Source organism: Lissotriton vulgaris, chromosome 8 (genome assembly GCF_964263255.1).
Source record: "Lissotriton vulgaris chromosome 8, aLisVul1.2, whole genome shotgun sequence".
Classification (NCBI taxonomy): Eukaryota; Metazoa; Chordata; class Amphibia; order Caudata; family Salamandridae; genus Lissotriton; species Lissotriton vulgaris.
Window position 1 is genome coordinate 1,529,138,555 of NC_141696.1, and position 23,478 is coordinate 1,529,162,032.

Below are 23,478 nucleotides of genomic sequence, written 5' to 3' on the forward strand. Positions count from 1 at the left end.
ACTACTGACATCTGTGTTCAAGGGGAAGTGGAAGGTAATGCAGACAAGAGTTTACTTTACAAAAAAGCATGAAATGGGAAATATTCATTGTCAAACCTGAAGGTAAGAGAGGTGGAAGCAAGTTTAGAAGGAGGACATAAAGCAAAGTCTATGTTAAATTGATTGTGTTGTAGATCAGTTGGAAAAAATTTGATGAATAGAGAAAAAGAACTACAGCTGATCCCAAGACCTATTTTGTTAGAAGCAAGGAACCTCTCAACTGTGCCGAAACCCAGGATTGAACCAGGGACCTTTAGATCTTCAGTCTAACGCTCTCCCAACTGAGCTATTTCGGCCTGCTTATAGCTGTGGTCTTCATACTTTAATTTAAACCATTTAACAAAATAGATGCAGGACCTGGATTTGTAACCTAATATGGTAGAGATATGTTTTAAGGAGTCCTGTATCATTCCCCAGTTAACTGGTGCAATGGGTAAATAGCATTTTTGGGATCCAGGTTAGGTAGTTGTTTTTTTAACTCTGAATGGACTAGCACTATATTACCCAGATATATTTGGCATGAGTAGGTAAGCAATGTCATCTGACTACTGACATCTGTGTTCAAGGGGAAGTGGAAGGTAATGCAGACAAGAGTTTACTTTACAAAAAAGCATGAAATGGGAAATATTCATTGTCAAACCTGAAGGTAAGAGAGGTGGAAGCAAGTTTAGAAGGAGGACATAAAGCAAAGTCTATGTTAAATTGATTGTGTTGTAGATCAGTTGAAAAAATTTGATGAATAGAGAAAAAGTACTACAGCAGATTCCAAGACCTATTTTGTTAGAAGCAAGGAACCTCTCAACTGTGCCGAAACCCGGGATTGAACCAGGGACCTTCAGATCTTCAGTCTAACTCTCTCCCAACTGAGCTATTTCAGCCTGCTTATAGCTGTGGTCTTCATACTTTAATTTAAACCATTTAACAAAATAGATGCAGGACCTCGATTTTTAACCTCACATGGTAGATATATGTTTTAAGGAGTCCTGTATCATTCCGCAATTAACTGGTGCAATGGGTAAATAGCATTTTTTGGATCCAGGTTAGGTAGTTGTTTTTTTAACTCTGAATGGACTAGCACTATATTACCCAGATATATTTGGCATGAGTAGGTAAGCAATGTCATCTGACTACTGACATCTGTGTTCAAGGGGAAGTGGAAGGTAATGCAGACAAGAGTTTACTTTACAAAAAAGCATGAAATGGGAAATATTCATTGTCAAACCTGAAGGTAAGAGAGGTGGAAGCAAGTTTAGAAGGAGGACATAAAGCAAAGTCTATGTTAAATTGATTGTGTTGTAGATCAGTTGGAAAAAATTTGATGAATAGAGAAAAAGAACTACAGCTGATCCCAAGACCTATTTTGTTAGAAGCAAGGAACCTCTCAACTGTGCCGAAACCCAGGATTGAACCAGGAACCTTTAGATCTTCAGTCTAACGCTCTCCCAACTGAGCTATTTCGGCCTGCTTATAGCTGTGGTCTTCATACTTTAATTTAAACCATTTAACAAAATAGATGCAGGACCTGGATTTGTAACCTCATATGGTAGAGATATGTTTTAAGGAGTCCTGTATCATTCCCCAGTTAACTGGTGCAATGGGTAAATAGCATTTTTGGGATCCAGGTTAGGTAGTTGTTTTTTTAACTCTGAATGGACTAGCACTATATTACCCAGATATATTTGGCATGAGTAGGTAAGCAATGTCATCTGACTACTGACATCTGTGTTCAAGGGGAAGTGGAATGTGATGCAGACAAGAGTTTACTTTACAAAAAAGGACGAAATGGAAAACATTCATAGTCAAACCTGAAGGCAAGATAGGTGGAAGAAAGTTTAAAAGGAGGACAGAAAGCAAAGTCTATATTGAATTGATCATTTTGTAGATCAGTTGATAAAAATGTTGATAGAGAAAAAAGTACTACAGCTGATTCCAAGACCTATTTTGTTAGAAGCAAGGAACCTCTCAACTGTGCCGAAACCCGGGATTGAACCAGGGACCTTTAGATCTTCAGTCTAACGCTCTCCCAACTGAGCTATTTCGGCCTTCTGATAGCTGGGGTCTTCATACTTTAATTTGAACCATTTAACAAAATAGATGCAGGACCTGGATTTTTAACCTCATATGGTAGAGATATGTTTTAAGGAGTCCTGTATCATTCCCCAGTTAACTGGTGCAATGGGTAAATAGTATTTTTGGGATCCAGGTTAGGTAGTTGTTTTTTTAACTCTGAATGGACTAGCACTATATTACCCAGATATATTTGGCATGAGTAGGTAAGCAATGTCATCTGACTACTGACATCTGTGTTCAAGGGGAAGTGGAATGTGATGCAGACAAGAGTTTACTTTACAAAAAAGGACGAAATGGAAAACATTCATAGTCAAACCTGAAGGCAAGATAGGTGGAAGAAAGTTTAAAAGGAGGACAGAAAGCAAAGTCTATGTTGAATTGATCATTTTGTAGATCAGTTGATAAAAATGTTGATTGAGAAAAAAGTACTACAGCTGATTCCAAGATCTATTTTGTTAGAAGCAAGGAACCTCTCAACTGTGCCGAAACCCGGGATTTTTAGATCTTCAGTCTAACGCTCTCCCAACTTAGCTATTTCGGCCTGCTTATAGCTGTGGTCTTCATACTTTAATTTAAACCATTTAACAAAATAGATGCAGGACCTGGATTTTTAACCTCATATGGTGAGATATGTTTTAAGGAGTCCTGTATCATTCCGCAATTAACTGGTGCAATGGGTAAATAGCATTTTTGGGATCCAGATATATTTGGCATGAGTAGGTAAGCAATGTCATCTGACTACTGACATCTGTATTCAAGGGGAGGTGGAAGGTAATGCAGACAAGAGTTTACTTTACAAAAAAGCATGAAATGGGAAATATTCATTGTCAAACCTGAAGGTAAGAGAGGTGGAAGCAAGTTTAGAAGGAGGACATAAAGCAAAGTCTATGTTAAATTGATTGTGTTGTAGATCAGTTGGAAAAAATTTGATGAATAGAGAAAAAGTACTACAGCTGATTCCAAGACCTATTTTGTTAGAAGCAAGGAACCTCTCAACTGTGCCGAAACCCGGGACCTTTAGATCTTCAGTCTAACGCTCTCCCAACTGAGCTATTTCAGCCTGCTTATAGCTGTTGTCTTCATACTTTAATTTAAACCATTTAACAAAATAGATGCAGGACCTGGATTTTTAACCTCATATGGTAGAGATATGTTTTAAGGAGTCCTGTATCATTCCGCAATTAACTGGTGCAATGGGTAAATAGCATTTTTTGGATCCAGGTTAGGTAGTTGTTTTTTTAACTCTGAATGGACTAGCACTATATTACCCAGATATATTTGGCATGAGTAGGTAAGCAATGTCATCTGACTACTGACATCTGTGTTCAAGGGGAAGTGGAATGTGATGCAGACAAGAGTTTACTTTACAAAAAAGGACAAAATGGAAAACATTCATAGTCAAACCTGAAGGCAAGATAGGTGGAAGAAAGTTTAAAAGGAGGACAGAAAGCAAAGTCTATGTTGAATTGATCATTTTGTAGATCAGTTGATAAAAATGTTGATAGAGAAAAAAGTACTACAGCTGATTCCAAGACCTATTTTGTTAGAAGCAAGGAACCTCTCAACTGTGCCGAAAACCGGGATTGAACCAGGGACCTTTAGATCTTCAGTCTAACGCTCTCCCAGCTTAGCTATTTTGGCCTGCTTATAGCTGTGGTCTTCATACTTTAATTTAAACAATTTAACAAAATAGATGCAGGACCTGGATTTTTAACCTCATATGGTGAGATATGTTTTAAGGAGTCCTGTATCATTCCGCAATTAACTGGTGCAATGGGTAAATAGCATTTTTGGGATCCAGGTTAGGTAGTTGTTTTTTTAACTCTGAATGGACTAGCACTATATTACCCAGATATATTTGGCATGAGTAGGTAAGCAATGTCATCTGACTACTGACATCTGTGTTCAAGGGGAAGTGGAAGGTAATGCAGACAAGAGTTTACTTTACAAAAAAGCATGAAATGGGAAATATTCATTGTCAAACCTGAAGGTAAGAGAGGTGGAAGCAAGTTTAGAAGGAGGACATAAATCAAAGTCTATGTTAAATTGATTGTGTTGTAGATCAGTTGGAAAAAATTTGATGAATAGAGAAAAAGTACTACAGCTGATTCCAAGACCTATTTTGTTAGAAGCAAGGAACCTCTCAACTGTGCCGAAACCCGGGATTGAATCAGGGACCTTTAGATCTTCAGTCTAACGCTCTCCCAACTGAGCTATTGCGGCCTGCTTATAGCTGTGGTCTTCATACTTTAATTTAAACTATTTAACAAAATAGATGCAGGACCTGGATTTTTAACCTCATATGGTAGAGATATGTTTCAAGGAGTCCTGTATCATTCCGCAATGAACTGGTGCAATGGGCAAATAGCAGTTTTGGGATCCAGGTTAGGTAGTTGTTTTTTTAACTCTGAATGGACTAGCACTATATTACCCAGATATATTTGGCATGAGTAGGTAAGCAATGTCATCTGACTACTGACATCTGTATTCAAGGGGAGGTGGAAGGTAATGCAGACAAGAGTTTACTTTACAAAAAAGCATGAATGGGAAATATTCATTGTCAAACCTGAAGGTAAGAGAGGTGGAAGCAAGTTTAGAAGGAGGACATAAAGCAAAGTCTATGTTAAATTGATTGTGTTGTAGATCAGTTGGAAAAAATTTGATGAATAGAGAAAAACTACTACAGCTGATTCCAAGACCTATTTTGTTAGAAGCAAGGAACCTCTCAACTGTGCCGAAACCCAGGAACCTTTAGATCTTCAGTCTAACGCTCTCCCAACTGAGCTATTTCGGCCTGCTTATAGCTGGGGTCTTCATACTTTAATTTAAACCATTTAACAAAATAGATGCAGGACCTGGATTTTTAACCTCATATGGTAGAGATATGTTTTAAGGAGGCCTGTATCATTCCCCAGTTAACTGGTGCAATGGGTAAATAGCATTTTTGGGATCCAGGTTAGGTAGTTGTTTTTTTAACTCTGAATGGACTAGCACTATATTACCTAGATATATTTGGCATGAGTAGGTAAGCAATGTCATCTGACTACTGACATCTGTGTTCAAGGGGAAGTGGAATGTGATGCAGACAAGAGTTTACTTTACAAATTAGGACGAAATGGGAAACATTCATTGTCAAACCTGAAGGCAAGATAGGTGGAAGAAAGTTTAAAAGGAGGACAGAAAGCAAAGTCTATGTTGAATTGATCATTTTGTAGATCAGTTGATAAAAATGTTGATAGAGAAAAAAGTACTATAGCTGATTCCAAGACCTATTTTGTTAGAAGCAAGGAACCTCTCAACTGTGCCGAAACCCGGGATGGAACCAGGGACCTTTAGATCTTCAGTCTAACGCTCTCCCAACTGAGCTATTGCGGCCTGCTTATAGCTGTGGTCTTCATACTTTAATTTAAACTATTTAACAAAATAGATGCAGGACCTGGATTTTTAACCTCATATGGTAGAGATATGTTTTAAGGAGTCCTGTATCATTCCGCAATTAACTGGTACAATGGGTAAATAGCATTTTTTGGATCCAGGTTAGGTAGTTGTTTTTTTAACTCTGAATGGACTAGCACTATATTACCCAGATATATTTGGCATGAGTAGGTAAGCAATGTCATCTGACTACTGACATCTGTGTTCAAGGGGAAGTGGAAGGTAATGCAGACAAGAGTTTACTTTACAAAAAAGCATGAAATGGGAAATATTCATTGTCAAACCTGAAGGTAAGAGAGGTGGAAGCAAGTTTAGAAGGAGTACATAAAGCAAAGTCTATGTTAAATTGATTGTGTTGTAGATCAGTTGGAATAAATTTGATGAATAGAGAAAAAGTACTACAGCTGATTCCAAGACCTATTTTGTTAGAAGCAAGGAACCTCTCAACTGTGCCGAAACCCGGAATTGAACCAGGGACCTTTAGATCTTCAGTCTAACGCTCTCCCAACTGAGCTATTTCGGCCTTCTGATAGCTGGGGTCTTCATACTTTGATTTGAACCATTTAACAAAATAGATGCAGGACCTGGATTTTTAACCTCATATGGTAGAGATATGTTTTAAGGAGTCCTGTATCATTCCCCAGTTAACTGGTGCAATGGGTAAATAGCATTTTTGGGATCCAGGTTAGGTAGTTGTTTTTTTAACTCTGAATGGACTAGCACTATATTACCCAGATATATTTGGCATGAGTAGGTAAGCAATGTCATCTGACTACTGACATCTGTGTTCAAGGGGAAGTGGAATGTGATGCAGACAAGAGTTTACTTTACAAAAAAGGACGAAATGGAAAACATTCATAGTCAAACCTGAAGGCAAGATAGGTGGAAGAAAGTTTAAAAGGAGGACAGAAAGCAAAGTCTATGTTGAATTGATCATTTTGTAGATCAGTTGATAAAAATGTTAATAGAGAAAAAAGTACTACAGCTGATTCCAAGACCTATTTTGTTAGAAGCAAGGAACCTCTCAACTGTGACGAAACCTGGGATTGAACCAGGGACCTTTAGATCTTCAGTCTAACGCTCTCCCAACTGAGCTATTTCGGCCTTCTGATAGCTGGGGTCTTCATACTTTAATTTGAACCATTTAACAAAATAGATGCAGGACCTGGATTTTTAACCTCATATGGTAGAGATATGTTTTAAGGAGTCCTGTATCATTCCCCAGTTAACTGGTGCAATGGGTAAATAGCATTTTTGGGATCCAGGTTAGGTAGTTGTTTTTTTAACTCTGAATGGGCTAGCACTATATTACCCAGATATATTTGGCATGAGTAGGTAAGCAATGTCATCTGACTACTGACATCTGTGTTCAAGGGGAAGTGGAATGTGATGCAGACAAGAGTTTACTTTACAAAAAAGGACGAAATGGAAAACATTTATAGTCAAACCTGAAGGCAAGATAGGTGGAAGAAAGTTTAAAAGGAGGACAGAAAGCAAAGTCTATGTTGAATTGATCATTTTGTAGATCAGTTGATAAAAATGTTGATAGAGAAAAAAGTACTACAGCTGATTCCTAGACCTATTTTGTTAGAAGCAAGGAACCTCTCAACTGTGCCGAAACCCGGGATTGACCCAGGGACCTTTAGATCTTCAGTCTAACGCTCTCCCAACTTAGCTATTTCGGCCTGCTTACAGCTGTGGTCTTCATACTTTAATTTAAACCATTTAACAAAATAGATGCAGGACCTGGATTTTTAACCTCATATGGTGAGATATGTTTTAAGGAGTCCTGTATCATTCCGCAATTAACTGGTGCAATGGGTAAATAGCATTTTTGGGATCCAGGTTAGGTAGTTGTTTTTTTAACTCTGAATGGACTAGCACTATATTACCCAGATATATTTGGCATGAGTAGGTAAGCAATGTCATCTGACTACTGACATCTGTGTTCAAGGGGAAGTGGAAGGTAATGCAGACAAGAGTTTACTTTACAAAAAAGCATGAAATGGAAAATATTCATTGTCAAACCTGAAGGTAAGAGAGGTGGAAGCAAGTTTAGAAGGAGGATATAAAGCAAAGTCTATGTTAAATTGATTGTGTTGTAGATCAGTTGGAAAAAATTTGATGAATAGAGAAAAAGTACTACAGCTGATTCCAAGACCTATTTTGTTAGAAGCAAGGAACCTCTCAACTGTGCCGAAACCCGGGATTGAACCAGCGACCTTTAGATCTTCAGTCTAACGCTCTCCAAACTGAGCTATTTCGGCCTTCTCATAGCTGTGGTCTTCATACTTTAATTTGAACCATTTAACAAAATAGATGCAGGACCTGGATTTTTAACCTCATATGGTAGAGATATGTTTTAAGGAGTCCTGTATCATTCCCCAGTTAACTGGTGCAATGGGTAAATAGCATTTTTGGGATCCAGGTTAGGTAGTTATTTTTTTAACTCTGAATGGACTAGCACTATATTACCTAGATATATTTGGCATGAGTAGGTAAGCAATGTCATCTGACTACTGACATCTGTGTTCAAGGGGAAGTGGAATGTGATGCAGACAAGAGTTTACTTTACAAAAAAGGACGAAATGGGAAACATTCATTGTCAAACCTGAAGGCAAGATAGGTGGAAGAAAGTTTAAAAGGAGGACAGAAAGCAAAGTCTATGTTGAATTAATCATTTTGTAGATCAGTTGATAAAAATGTTGATAGAGAAAAAAGTACTACAGCTGATTCCAAGACCTATTTTGTTAGAAGCAAGGAACCTCTCAACTGTGCCGAAACCCGGGATTGAACCAGGGACCTTTAGATCTTCAGTCTAACGCTCTCCCAACTGAGCTATTGCGGCCTGCTTATAGCTGTGGTCTTCATACTTTAATTTAAACCATTTAACAAAATAGATGCAGGACCTGGATTTTTAACCTCATATGGTAGAGATATGTTTTAAGGAGTCCTGTATCATTCCGCAATTAACTGGTGCAATGGGCAAATAGCATTTTTGGGATCCAGGTTAGGTAGTTGTTTTTTTAACTCTGAATGTACTAGCACTATATTACCCAGATATATTTGGCATGAGTAGGTAAGCAATGTCATCTGACTACTGACATCTGTGTTCAAGGGGAAGTGGAAGGTAATGCAGACAAGAGTTTACTTTACAAAAAAGCATGACATGGGAAACATTCATAGTAAAACCTGAAGGCAAGAGAGGTGGAAGCAAGTCTAGAAGGAGGACAGAAAGCAAAGTCTATGTTGAATTGATCATTTTGTAGATCAGTTGATAAAAATGTTAATAGAGAAAAAAGTACTACAGCTGATTCCAAGACCTATTTTGTTAGAAGCAAGGAACCTCTCAACTGTGCCGAAACCCAGGATTGAACCAGGGACCTTTAGATCTTCAGTCTAACACTCTCCCAACTGAGATATTGCGGCCTGCTTATAGCTGTGGTCTTCATACTTTAATTTAAACCATTTAACAAAATAGATGCAGGACCTGGATTTTTAACCTCATATGGTAGAGATATGTTTTAAGGAGTCCTGTATCATTCCGCAATTAACTGGTGCAATGGGCAAATAGCATTTTTGGGATCCAGGTTAGGTAGTTGTTTTTTTAACTCTGAATGGACTAGCACCATATTACCCAGATATATTTGGCATGAGTAGGTAAGCAATGTCATCTGACTACTGACATCTGTGTTCAAGGGGAAGTGGAAGGTAATGCAGACAAGAGTTTACTTTACAAAAAAGCATGAAATGGGAAATATTCATTGTCAAACCTGAAGGTAAGAGAGGTGGAAGCAAGTTTAGAAGGAGGACATAAAGCAAAGTCTATGTTAAATTGATTGTGTTGTAGATCAGTTGGAAAAAATTTGATGAATACAGAAAAAGGACTACAGCTGATTCCAAGCCCTATTTTGTTAGAAGCAAGGAACCTCTCAACTGTGCCGAAACCCAGGATTGAACCAGGGACCTTTAGATCTTCAGTCTAACGCTCTCCCAACTGAGCTATTTCGGCCTTCTGATAGCTGGGGTCTTCATACTTTAATTTGAACCATTTAACAAAATAGATGCAGGACCTGGATTTTTAACCTCATATGGTAGAGATATGTTTTAAGGAGTCCTGTATCATTCCCCAGTTAACTGGTGCAATGGGTAAATAGCATTTTTGGGATCCAGGTTAGGTAGTTGTTTTTTTAACTCTGAATGGACTAGCACTATATTACCCAGATATATTTGGCATGAGTAGGTAAGCAATGTCATCTGACTACTGACATCTGTGTTCAAGGGGAAGTGGAATGTGATGCAGACAAGAGTTTACTTTACAAAAAAGGACGAAATGGAAAACATTCATAGTCAAACCTGAAGGCAAGATAGGTGGAAGAAAGTTTAAAAGGAGGACAGAAAGCAAAGTCTATGTTGAATTGATCATTTTGTAGATCAGTTGATAAAAATGTTAATAGAGAAAAAAGTACTACAGCTGATTCCAAGACCTATTTTGTTAGAAGCAAGGAACCTCTCAACTGTGACGAAACCTGGGATTGAAACAGGGACATTTAGATCTTCAGTCTAACGCTCTCCCAACTTAGCTATTTCGGCCTTCTGATAGCTGGGGTCTTCATACTTTAATTTGAACCATTTAACAAAATAGATGCAGGACCTGGATTTTTAACCTCATATGGTAGAGATATGTTTTAAGGAGTCCTGTATCATTCCCCAGTTAACTGGTGCAATGGGTAAATAGCATTTTTGGGATCCAGGTTAGGTAGTTGTTTTTTTAACTCTGAATGGACTAGCACTATATTACCCAGATATATTTGGCATGAGTAGGTAAGCAATGTCATCTGACTACTGACATCTGTGTTCAAGGGGAAGTGGAATGTGATGCAGACAAGAGTTTACTTTACAAAAAAGGACGAAATGGAAAACATTTATAGTCAAACCTGAAGGCAAGAGAGGTGGAAGCAAGTCTAGAAGGAGGACAGAAAGCAAAGTCTATGTTAAATTGATTGTGTTGTAGATCAGTTGGAAAAAATTTGATGACTACAGAAAAAGGACTACAGCTGATTCCAAGACCTATTTTGTTAGAAGCAAAGAACCTCTCAACAGTGCCGAAACCCTGGATTGAACCAGGGACCTTTAGATCTTCAGTCTAACACTCTCCCAAATGAGCTATTTCGGCCTGCTGATATCTGTGGTCTTCATACTTTAATTTGAACCATTTAACAAAATAGATGCAGGACCTGGATTTTTAACCTCATATGGTAGAGATATGTTTTAAGGAGTCCTGTATCATTCCCCAGTTAACTGGTGCAATGGGTAAACAGCATTTTTGGGATCCAGGTTAGGTAGTTGTTATTTTTAACTCTGAATGGGCTAGCACTATATTACCCAGATATATTATGCATGAGTAGGTAAGCAATGTCAGCTGACTACTGACATCTGTGTTCAAGGGGAAGTGGAAGGTAATGCAGACAAGAGTTTACTTTACAAAAAAGCATGAAATGGGAAATATTCATTGTCAAACCTGAAGGTAAGAGAGGTGGAAGCAAGTTTAGAAGGAGGACATAAAGCAAAGTCTATGTTAAATTGATTGTGTTGTAGATCAGTTGGAAAACATTTGATGAATAGAGAAAAAGTACTACAGCTGATTCCAAGACCTATTTTGTTTGAAGCAAGGAACCTCTCAACTGTGCCGAAACCCGGGATTGAACCAGGGACCTTTAGATCTTTAGTCTAACGCTCTCCCAACTGAGCTATTTTGGCCTGCTTATAGCTGTGGTATTCATACTTTAATTTAAACCATTTAACAAAATAGATGCAGGACCTGGATTTTTAACCTCATATGGTAGAGATATGTTTTAAGGAGTCCTGTATCATTCCGCAATTAACTGGTGCAATGGGTAAATAGCATTTTTGGGATCCAGGTTAGGTAGTTGTTTTTTTTAACTCTGAATGGACTAGCACTATATTACCCAGATATATTTGGCATGAGTAGGTAAGCAATGTCATCTGACTACTGACATCTGTGTTCAAGGGGAAGTGGAAGGTAATGCAGACAAGAGTTTAATTTACAAAAAAGCATGAAATGGGAAATATTCATTGTCAAACCTGAAGGTAAGAGAGGTGGAAGCAAGTTTAGAAGGAGGACATAAAGCAAAGTCTATGTTAAATTGATTGTGTTGTAGATCAGTTGGAAAAAATTTGATGAATACAGAAAAAGGACTACAGCTTATTCCAAGCCCTATTTTGTTAGAAGCAAGGAACCTCTCAACTGTGCCGAAACCCAGGATTGAACCAGGGACCTTTAGATCTTTAGTCTAACGCTCTCCCAACTGAGCTATTTCGGCCTTCTGATAGCTGGGGTCTTCATACTTTAATTTGAACCATTTAACAAAATAGATGCAGGACCTGGATTTTTAACCTCATATGGTAGAGATATGTTTTAAGGAGTCCTGTATCATTCCCCAGTTAACTGGTGCAATGGGTAAATAGCATTTTTGGGATCCAGGTTAGGTAGTTGTTTTTTTAACTCTGAATGGACTAGCACTATATTACCCAGATATATTTGGCATGAGTAGGTAAGCAATGTCATCTGACTACTGACATCTGTGTTCAAGGGGAAGTGGAATGTGATGCAGACAAGAGTTTACTTTACAAAAAAGGACGAAATGGAAAACATTCATAGTCAAACCTGAAGGCAAGATAGGTGGAAGAAAGTTTAAAAGGAGGACAGAAAGCAAAGTCTATGTTGAATTGATCATTTTGTAGATCAGTTGATAAAAATGTTGATAGAGAAAAAAGTACTACAGCTGATTCCAAGACCTATTTTGTTAGAAGCAAGGAACCTCTCAAGTGTGCCGACAACCGGGATTGAACCAGGGACCTTTAGATCTTCAGTCTAACGCTCTCCCAACTTAGCTATTGCGGCCTGCTTATAGCTGTGGTCTTCATACTTTAATTTAAACCATTTAACAAAATAGATGCAGGACCTGGATTTTTAACCTCATATGGTAGAGATATGTTTTAAGGAGTCCTGCATCATTCCGCAATTAACTGGTGCAATGGGCAAATAGCATTTTTGGGATCCAGGTTAGGTAGTTTTTTTTTTAACTCTGAATGGACTAGCACTATATTACCCAGATATATTTGGCATGAGTAGGTAAGCAATGTCATCTGACTACTGACATCTGTGTTCAAGGGGAAGTGGAAGGTAATGCAGACAAGAGTTTACTTTACAAAAAAGCATGAAATGGGAAATATTCATTGTCAAACCTGAAGGTAAGAGAGGTGGAAGCAAGTTTAGAAGGAGGATATAAAGCAAAGTCTATGTTAAATTGATTGTGTTGTAGATCAGTTGGAAAAAATTTGATGAATAGAGAAAAAGTACTACAGCTGATTCCAAGACCTATTTTGTTAGAAGCAAGGAACCTCTCAACTGTGCCGAAACCCGGGATTGAACCAGGGACCTTTAGATCTTTAGTCTAACGCTCTCCAAACTGAGCTATTTCGGCCTTCTCATAGCTGTGGTCTTCATACTTTAATTTGAACCATTTAACAAAATAGATGCAGAACCTGGATTTTTAACCTCATATGGTAGAGATATGTTTTAAGGAGTCCTGTATCATTCCCCAGTTAACTGTTTCAATGGGTAAATAGCATTTTTGGGATCCAGGTTAGGTAGTTATTTTTTTAACTCTGAATGGACTAGCACTATATTACCTAGATATATTTGGCATGAGTAGGTAAGCAATGTCATCTGACTACTGACATCTGTGTTCAAGGGGAAGTGGAATGTGATGCAGACAAGAGTTTACTTTACAAAAAACGACGAAATGGGAAACATTCATTGTCAAACCTGAAGGCAAGATAGGTGGAAGGAGGTTTAAAAAGAGGACAGAAAGCAAAGTCTATGTTGAATTGATCATTTTGTAGATCAGTTGATAAAAATGTTGATAGAGAAAAAAGTACTACAGCTGATTCCAAGACCTATTTTGTTAGAAGCAAGGAACCTCTCAACTGTGCCGAAACCCGGGATTGAACCAGGGACCTTTAGATCTTCAGACTAACGCTCTCCCAACTGAGCTATTGCGGCCTGCTTATAGCTGTGGTCTTCATACTTTAATTTAAACCATTTAGCAAAATAGATGCAGGACCTGGATTTTTAACCTCATATGGTAGAGATATGTTTTAAGGAGTCCTGTATCATTCCGCAATTAACTGGTGCAATGGGAAAATAGCAGTTTTGGGATCCAGGTTAGGTAGTTGTTTTTTTAACTCTGAATGGACTAGCACTATATTACCCAGATATATTTGGCATGAGTAGGTAAGCAATGTCATCTGACTACTGACATCTGTATTCAAGGGGAGGTGGAAGGTAATGCAGACAAGAGTTTACTTTACAAAAAAGCATGAAATGGGAAATATTCATTGTCAAACCTGAAGGTAAGAGAGGTGGAAGCAAGTTTAGAAGGAGGACATAAAGCAAAGTCTATGTTAAATTGATTGTGTTGTAGATCAGTTGGAAAAAATTTGATGAATAGAGAAAAAGTACTACAGCTGATTCCAAGACCTATTTTGTTAGAAGCAAGGAACCTCTCAACTGTGCCGAAACCCGGGATTGAACCAGGGACCTTTAGATCTTCAGTCTAACGCTCTCCCAACTGAGCTATTTCAGCCTGCTTATAGCTGTGGTCTTCATACTTTAATTTAAACCATTTAACAAAATAGATGCAGGACCTGGATTTTTAACCTCATATGGTAGAGATATGTTTTAAGGAGTCCTGTATCATTCCCCAGTTAACTGGTGCAATGGGTAAATAGCATTTTTGGGATCCAGGTTAGGTAGTTGTTTTTTTAACTCTGAATGGACTAGAACTATATTACCTAGATATATTTGGCATGAGTAGGTAAGCAATGTCATCTGACTACTGACATCTGTGTTCAAGGGGAAGTGGAATGTGATGCAGACAAGAGTTTACTTTACAAAAAAGGACGAAATGGGAAACATTCATTGTCAAACCTGAAGGCAAGATAGGTGGAAGAAAGTTTAAAAGGAGGACAGAAAGCAAAGTCTATGTTGAATTGATCATTTTGTAGATCAGTTGATAAAAATGTTGATAGAGAAAAAAGTACTACAGCTGATTCCAAGACCTATTTTGTTAGAAGCAAGGAACCTCTCAACTGTGCCGAAACCCGGGATGGAACCAGGGACCTTTAGATCTAAAGTCTAACGCTCTCCCAACTGAGCTATTGCAGCCTGCTTATAGCTGTGGTCTTCATACTCTAATTTAAACCATTTAACAAAATAGATGCAGGACCTGGATTTTTAACCTCATATGGTAGAGATATGTTTTAAGGAGTCCTGTATCATTCCGCAATTAACTGGTGCAATGGGCAAATTGCAGTTTTGGGATCCAGGTTAGGTAGTTGTTTTTCTAACTCTGAATGGACTAGCACTATATTACCCAGATATATTTGGCATGAGTAGGTAAGCAATGTCATCTGACTACTGACATCTGTATTCAAGGGGAGGTGGAAGGTAATGCAGACAAGAGTTTACTTTACAAAAAAGCATGAAATGGGAAATATTCATTGTCAAACCTGAAGGTAAGAGAGGTGGAAGCAAGTTTAGAAGGAGGACATAAAGCAAAGTCTATGTTAAATTGATTGTGTTGTAGATCAGTTGGAAAAAATTTGATGAATAGAGAAAAAGTATACAGCTGATTCCAAGACCTATTTTGTTAGAAGCAAGGAACCTCTCAACTGTGCCGAAACCCGGGATTGAACCAGGGACCTTTAGATCTTCAGTCTAACGCTCTCCCAACTGAGCTATTTCGGCCTGCTTATAGCTGAGGTCTTCATACTTTAATTTAAACCATTTAACAAAATAGATGCAGGACCTGGATTTTTAACCTCATATGGTAGAGATATGTTTTAAGGAGTCCTGTATCATTCCGCAATTAACTGGTACAATGGGTAAATAGCATTTTTTGGATCCAGGTTAGGTAGTTGTTTTTTTAACTCTGAATGGACTAGCACTATATTACCCAGATATATTTGGCATGAGTAGGTAAGCAATGTCATCTGACTACTGACATCTGTGTTCAAGGGGAAGTGGAAGGTAATGCAGACAAGAGTTTACTTTACCAAAAAGCATGAAATGGGAAATATTCATTGTCAAACCTGAAGGTAAGAGAGGTGGAAGCAGGTTTAGAAGGAGGACATAAAGCAAAGTCTATGTTAAATTGATTGTGTTGTAGATCAGTTGGAAAAAATTTGATGAATAGAGAAAAAGTACTACAGCTGATTCCAAGACCTATTTTGTTAGAAGCAAGGAACCTCTCAACTGTGCCGAAACCCGGGATTGAACCAGGGACCTTTAGATCTTCAGTCTAACGCTCTCCCAACTGAGCTATTTTGGCCTTCTAATAGTGGGGGTCTTCATACTTTAATTTGAACCATTTAACAAAATAGATGCAGGACCTGGATTTTTAACCTCATATGGTAGAGATATGTTTTAAAGAGTCCTGTATATTCCCCAGTTAACTGGTGCAATGGGTAAATAGCATTTTTGGGATCCAGGTTAGGTAGTTGTTTTTTTAACTCTGAATGGACTAGCATTATATTACCCAGATATATTTGGCATGAGTAGGTAAGCAATGTCATCTGACTACTGACATCTGTGTTCAAGGGGAAGTGGAATGTGATGCAGACAAGAGTTTACTTTACAAAAAAGGACGAAATGGGAAACATTCATAGTCAAACCTGAATGAAAGATAGGTGGAAGAAAGTTTAAAAGGAGGACAGAAAGCAAAGTCTATGTTGAATTGATCATTTTGTGGATCAGTTGATAAAAATGTTGATAGAGAAAAAAGTACTACAGCTGATTCCAAGACTTATTTTGTGAGAAGCAAGGAACCTCTCAACAGTGCCGAAACCCGGGATTAAACCAGGGACCTTTAGATCTTCAGTCTAACGCTCTCCCAACTGAGCTATTTCTGCCTCCTGCTAGCTGTAGTCTTCATACTTTAATTTAAACCATTTAACAAAATAGATAAAGGACCTGGATTTTTAACCTCATATGGTAGAGATATGTTTTAAGGAGTCATGTATCATTCCGCAATTAACTGGTGCAATGGGCAAATAGCATTTTTGGGATCCAGGTTAGGTAGTTGTTTTTTTAACTCTGAATGGACTAGCACTATATTACCCAGATATATTCGGCATGAGTAGGTAAGCAATGTCATCTGACTACTGACATCTGTGTTCAAGGGGAAGTGGAAGGTAATGCAGACAAGAGTTTACTTTACAAAAAAGCATGAAATGGGAAATATTCATTGTCAAACCTGAAGGTAAGAGAGGTGGAAGCAAGTTTAGAAGGAGGACATAAAGCAAAGTCTATGTTAAATTGATTGTGTTGTAGATCAGTTGAAAAAATTTGATGAATAGAGAAAAAGTACTACAGCAGATTCCAAGACCTATTTTGTTAGAAGCAAGGAACCTCTCAACTGTGCCGAAACCCGGGATTGAACCAGGGACCTTCAGATCTTCAGTCTAACGCTCTCCCAACTGAGCTATTTCGGCCTGCTTATAGCTGTGGTCTTCATACTTTAATTTAAACCATTTAACAAAATAGATGCAGGACCTCGATTTTTAACCTCACATGGTAGATATATGTTTTAAGGAGTCCTGTATCATTCCGCAATTAACTGGTGCAATGGGTAAATAGCATTTTTTGGATCCAGGTTAGGTAGTTGTTTTTTTAACTCTGAATGGACTAGCACTATATTACCCAGATATATTTGGCATGAGTAGGTAAGCAATGTCATCTGACTACTGACATCTGTGTTCAAGGGGAAGTGGAAGGTAATGCAGACAAGAGTTTACTTTACAAAAAAGCATGAAATGGGAAATATTCATTGTCAAACCTGAAGGTAAGAGAGGTGGAAGCAAGTTTAGAAGGAGGACATAAAGCAAAGTCTATGTTAAATTGATTGTGTTGTAGATCAGTTGGAAAAAATTTGATGAATAGAGAAAAAAAACTACAGCTGATCCCAAGATCTATTTTGTTAGAAGCAAGGAACCTCTCAACTGTGCCGAAACCCGATATTGAACCAGGGACCTTCAGATCTTCAGTCTAACGCTCTCCCAACTGAGCTATTTCAGCCTGCTTATAGCTGTGGTCTTCATACTTTAATTTAAACCATTTAACAAAATAGATGCAGGACCTCGATTTTTAACCTCACATGGTAGATATATGTTTTAAGGAGTCCTGTATCATTCCGCAATTAACTGGTGCAATGGGTAAATAGCATTTTTTGGATCCAGGTTAGGTAGTTGTTTTTTTAACTCTGAATGGACTAGCACTATATTACCCAGATATATTTGGCATGAGTAGGTAAGCAATGTCATCTGACTACTGACATCTGTGTTCATGGGGAAGTGGAAGGTAATGCAGACAAGAGTTTACTTTACAAAAAAGCATGAAATGGGAAATATTCATTGTCAAACCTGAAGGTAAGAGAGGTGGAAGCAAGTTTAGAAGGAGGACATAAAGCAAAGTCTATGTTAAATTGATTGTGTTGTAGATCAGTTGGAAAAAATTTGATGAATAGAGAAAAAGAACTACAGCTGATCCCAAGACCTATTTTGTTAGAAGCAAGGAACCTCTCAACTGTGCCGAAACCCGGGATTGAACCAGGGACCTTTAGATCTTCAGTCTAACGCTCTCCCAACTGAGCTATTTCGGCCTTCTGATAGCTGGGGTCTTCATACTTTAATTTGAACCATTTAACAAAATAGATGCAGGACCTGGATTTTTAACCTCATATGGTAGAGATATGTTTTAAGGAGTCCTGTATCATTCCCCAGTTAACTGGTGCAATGGGTAAATAGCATTTTTGGGATCCAGGTTAGGTAGTTGTTTTTTTAACTCTGAATGGACTAGCACTATATTACCCAGATATATTTGGCATGAGTAGGTAAGCAATGTCATCTGACTACTGACATCTGTGTTCAAGGGGAAGTGGAATGTGATGCAGACAAGAGTTTACTTTACAAAAAAGGACGAAATGGAAAACATTCATAGTCAAACCTGAAGGCAAGATAGGTGGAAGAAAGTTTAAAAGGAGGACAGAAAGCAAAGTCTATGTTGAATTGATCATTTTGTAGATCAGTTGATAAAAATGTTGATTGAGAAAAAAGTACTACAGCTGATTCCAAGATCTATTTTGTTAGAAGCAAGGAACCTCTCAACTGTGCAGAAACCCGGGATTTTTAGATCTTCAGTCTAACGCTCTCCCAACTTAGCTATTTTGGCCTGCTTATAGCTGTGGTCTTCATACTTTAATTTAAACCATTTAACAAAATAGATGCAGGACCTGGATTTTTAACCTCATATGGTGAGATATGTTTTAAGGAGTCCTGTATCATTCCGCAATTAACTGGTGCAATGGGTAAATAGCATTTTTGGGATCCAGATATATTTGGCATGAGTAGGTAAGCAATGTCATCTGACTACTGACATCTGTATTCAAGGGGAGGTGGAAGGTAATGCAGACAAGAGTTTACTTTACAAAAAAGCATGAAATGGGAAATATTCATTGTCAAACCTGAAGGTAAGAGAGGTGGAAGCAAGTTTAGAAGGAGGACATAAAGCAAAGTCTATGTTAAATTGATTGTGTTGTAGATCAGTTGGAAAAAATTTGATGAATAGAGAAAAAGTACTACAGCTGATTCCAAGACCTATTTTGTTAGAAGCAAGGAACCTTCCAACTGTGCCGAAACCCGGGATTGAACCAGGGACCTTTAGATCTTCAGTCTAACGCTCTCCCAACTGAGCTATTTCGGCCTGCTTATAGCTGTGGTCTTCATACTTTAATTTAAACCATTTAACAAAATAGATGCAGGACCTGGATTTTTAACCTCATATGGTAGAGATATGTTTTAAGGAGTCCTGTATCATTCCGCAATTAACTGGTGCAATGGGTAAATAGCATTTTTTGGATCCAGGTTAGGTAGTTGTTTTTTTAACTCTGAATGGACTAGCACTATATTACCCAGATATATTTGGCATGAGTAGGTAAGCAATGTCATCTGACTACTGACATCTGTGTTCAAGGGGAAGTGGAAGGTAATGCAGACAAGAGTTTACTTTACAAAAAAGCATGACATGGGAAATATTCATTGTCAAACCTGAAGGTAAGAGAGGTGGAAGCAAGTTTAGAAGGAGGACATAAAGCAAAGTCTATGTTAAATTGATTGTGTTGTAGATCAGTTGGAAAAAATTTGATGAATAGAGAAAAAAAACTACAGCTGATCCCAAGATCTATTTTGTTAGAAGCAAGGAACCTCTCAACTGTGCCGAAACCCGGGATTGAACCAGGGACCTTTAGATCTTCAATCTAACGCTCGCCCAACTGAGCTATTTCGGCCTTCTGATATCTGGGGTCTTCATACTTTAATTTGAACCATTTAACAAAATAGATGCAGGACCTGGATTTTTAACCTCACATGGTAGAGATATGTTTTAAGGAGTCCTGTATCATTCCCCAGTTAACTGGTGCAATGGGTAAATAGCATTTTTGGGATCCAGGTTAGGTAGTTGTTTTTTTAACTCTGAATGGACTAGCACTATATTACCCAGATATATTTGGCATGAGTAGGTAAGCAATGTCATCTGACTACTGACATCTGTGTTCAAGGGGAAGTGGAATGTGATGCAGACAAGAGTTTACTTTACAAAAAAGGACAAAATGGAAAACATTCATAGTCAAACCTGAAGGCAAGATAGGTGGAAGAAAGTTTAAAAGGAGGACAGAAAGCAAAGTCTATGTTGAATTGATCATTTTGTAGATCAGTTGATAAAAATGTTGATAGAGAAAAAAGTACTACAGCTGATTCCAAGACCTATTTTGTTAGAAGCAAGGAACCTCTCAACTGTGCCGAAACCCGGGATTGAACCAGGGACCTTTAGATCTTCAGTCTAACGCTCACCCAACTGAGCTATTTCGGCCTGCTTATTGCTGTGGTCTTCATACTTTAATTTAAACCATTTAACAAAATAGATGCAGGACCTGGATTTTTAACCTCATATGGTAGAGATATGTTTTAAGGAGTCCTGTATCATTCCCCAGTTAACTGGTGCAATGGGTAAATAGCATTTTTGGGATCCAGGTTAGGTAGTTGTTTTTTTAACTCTGAATGGACTAGCACTATATTACCCAGATATATTTGGCATGAGTAGGTAAGCAATGTCATCTGACTACTGACATCTGTGTTCAAGGGGAAGTGGAATGTGATGCAGACAAGAGTTTACTTTACAAAAAAGGACGAAATGGGAAACATTCATAGTCAAACCTGAAGGCAAGATAGGTGGAAGAAAGTTTAAAAGGAGGACAGAAAGCAAAGTCTATGTTGAATTGATCATTTTGTAGATCAGTTGATAAAAATGTTGATTGAGAAAAAAGTACTACAGCTGATTCCAAGATCTATTTTGTTAGAAGCAAGGAACCTCTCAACTGTGCCGAAACCCGGGATTTTTAGATCTTCAGTCTAACGTTCTCCCAACTTAGCTATTTCGGCCTGCTTATAGCTGTGGTCTTCATACTTTAATTTAAACCATTTAACAAAATAGATGCAGGACCTGGATTTTTAACCTCATATGGTGAGATATGTTTTAAGGAGTCCTGTATCATTCCGCAATTAACTGGTGCAATGGGTAAATAGCATTTTTGGGATCCAGATATATTTGGCATGAGTAGGTAAGCAATGTCATCTGACTACTGACATCTGTATTCAAGGGGAGGTGGAAGGTAATGCAGACAAGAGTTTACTTTACAAAAAAGCATGAAATGGGAAATATTCATTGTCAAACCTGAAGGTAAGAGAGGTGGAAGCAAGTTTAGAAGGAGGACATAAAGCAAAGTCTATGTTAAATTGATTGTGTTGTAGATCAGTTGGAAAAAATTTGATGAATAGAGAAAAAGTACTACAGCTGATTCCAAGACCTATTTTGTTAGAAGCAAGGAACCTCTCAACTGTGCTGAAACCCGGGATTGAACCAGGGACCTTTAGATCTTCAGTCTAACGCTCTCCCAACTGAGCTATTTCAGCCTGCTTATAGCTGTGGTCTTCATACTTTAATTTAAACCATTTAACAAAATAGATGCAGGACCTGGATTTTTAACCTCATATGGTAGAGATATGTTTTAAGGAGTCCTGTATCATTCCGCAATTAACTGGTGCAATGGGTAAATAGCATTTTTTGGATCCAGGTTAGGTAGTTGTTTTTTTAACTCTGAATGGACTAGCACTATATTACCCAGATATATTTGGCATGAATAGGTAAGCAATGTCATCTGACTACTGACATCTGTGTTCAAGGGGAAGTGGAATGTGATGCAGACGAGTTTACTTTACAAAAAAGGACAAAATGGAAAACATTCATAGTCAAACCTGAAGGCAAGATAGGTGGAAGAAAGTTTAAAAGGAGGACAGAAAGCAAAGTCTATGTTGAATTGATCATTTTGTAGATCAGTTGATAAAAATGTTGATAGAGAAAAAAGTACTACAGCTGATTCCAAGACCTATTTTGTTAGAAGCAAGGAACCTCTCAACTGTGCCGAAACCCGGGATTGAACCAGGGACCTTTAGATCTTCAGTCTAACGCTCTCCCAGCTTAGCTATTTTGGCCTGCTTATAGCTGTGGTCTTCAAACTTTTATTTAAACCATTTAACAAAATAGATGCAGGACCTGGATTTTTAACCTCATATGGTGAGATATGTTTTAAGGAGTCCTGTATCATTCCGCAATTAACTGGTGCAATGGGTAAATAGCATTTTTGGGATCCAGGTTAGGTAGTTGTTTTTTTAACTCTGAATGGACTAGCACTATATTACCCAGATATATTTGGCATGAGTAGGTAAGCAATGTCATCTGACTACTGACATCTGTGTTCAAGGGGAAGTGGAAGGTAATGCAGACGAGAGTTTACTTTACTAAAAAGCATGAAATGGGAAATATTCATTGTCAAACCTGAAGGTAAGAGAGGTGGAAGCAAGTTTAGAAGGAGGACAAAAATCAAAGTCTATGTTAAATTGATTGTGTTGTAGATCAGTTGGAAAAAATTTGATGAATAGAGAAAAAGTACTACAGCTGATTCCAAGACCTATTTTGTTAGAAGCAAGGAACCTCTCAACTGTGCCGAAACCCGGGATTGAATCAGGGACCTTTAGAGCTTCAGTCTAACGCTCTCCCAACTGAGCTATTTCGGCCTCCTTACAGCTGTGGTCTTCATACTTTAATTTAAACCATTTAACAAAATAGATGCAGGACCTGGATTTTTAACCTCATATGGTAGAGATATGTTTTAAGGAGTCCTGTATCATTCCCCAGTTAACTGGTGCAATGGGTAAATAGCATTTTTGGGATCCAGGTTAGGTAGTTGTTTTTTTAACTCGAAATGGACTAGCACTATATTACCTAGATATATTTGGCATGAGTAGGTAAGCAATGTCATCTGACTACTGACATCTGTGTTCAAGGGGAAGTGGAATGTGATGCAGACAAGAGTTTACTTTACAAAAAAGGACAAAATGGGAAACATTCATTGTCAAACCTGAAGGCAAGATAGGTGGAAGAAAGTTTAAAAGGAGGACAGAAAGCAAAGTCTATGTTGAATTGATCATTTTGTAGATCAGTTGATAAAAATGTTGATAGAGAAAAAAGTACTACAGCTGATTCCATGACCTATTTTGTTAGAAGCAAGGAACCTCTGAACTGTGCCGAAACCCGGGATTGAACCAGGGACCTTTAGATCTTCAGTCTAACGCTCTCCCAACTGAGCTATTGCGGCCTGCTTATAGCTGTGGTCTTCATACTTTAATTTAAACTATTTAACAAAATAGATGCAGGACCTGGATTTTTAACCTCATATG

General features: G+C 38.0%; 9 non-coding genes across 9 annotated transcripts; all 9 read right to left on the reverse strand.

Moving 5' to 3' along the window:
* Positions 1-2,008: 2,008 nt before the first annotated feature.
* On the reverse strand, positions 2,009-2,081 carry TRNAF-GAA (transfer RNA phenylalanine (anticodon GAA)). Its single transcript has one exon. It is a non-coding gene; the product is annotated as a tRNA-Phe (tRNA).
* A 3,913-nt stretch (positions 2,082-5,994) lies between these two features.
* Positions 5,995-6,067, reverse strand: TRNAF-GAA (transfer RNA phenylalanine (anticodon GAA)). Its single transcript has one exon. It is a non-coding gene; the product is annotated as a tRNA-Phe (tRNA).
* Positions 6,068-11,231: 5,164 nt separating this feature from the next.
* On the reverse strand, positions 11,232-11,304 carry TRNAF-AAA (transfer RNA phenylalanine (anticodon AAA)). The gene has a single exon. It is a non-coding gene; the product is annotated as a tRNA-Phe (tRNA).
* A 511-nt stretch (positions 11,305-11,815) lies between these two features.
* Positions 11,816-11,888, reverse strand: TRNAF-AAA (transfer RNA phenylalanine (anticodon AAA)). Its single transcript has one exon. It is a non-coding gene; the product is annotated as a tRNA-Phe (tRNA).
* Positions 11,889-12,979: 1,091 nt separating this feature from the next.
* On the reverse strand, positions 12,980-13,052 carry TRNAF-AAA (transfer RNA phenylalanine (anticodon AAA)). Its single transcript has one exon. It is a non-coding gene; the product is annotated as a tRNA-Phe (tRNA).
* A 2,254-nt stretch (positions 13,053-15,306) lies between these two features.
* On the reverse strand, positions 15,307-15,379 carry TRNAF-GAA (transfer RNA phenylalanine (anticodon GAA)). The gene has a single exon. It is a non-coding gene; the product is annotated as a tRNA-Phe (tRNA).
* Positions 15,380-18,217: 2,838 nt separating this feature from the next.
* TRNAF-GAA (transfer RNA phenylalanine (anticodon GAA)) lies at positions 18,218-18,290 on the reverse strand. Its single transcript has one exon. It is a non-coding gene; the product is annotated as a tRNA-Phe (tRNA).
* A 1,027-nt stretch (positions 18,291-19,317) lies between these two features.
* TRNAF-GAA (transfer RNA phenylalanine (anticodon GAA)) lies at positions 19,318-19,390 on the reverse strand. The gene has a single exon. It is a non-coding gene; the product is annotated as a tRNA-Phe (tRNA).
* A 2,191-nt stretch (positions 19,391-21,581) lies between these two features.
* On the reverse strand, positions 21,582-21,654 carry TRNAF-GAA (transfer RNA phenylalanine (anticodon GAA)). The gene has a single exon. It is a non-coding gene; the product is annotated as a tRNA-Phe (tRNA).
* Between the last annotated feature and the right edge of the window lie 1,824 nt (positions 21,655-23,478).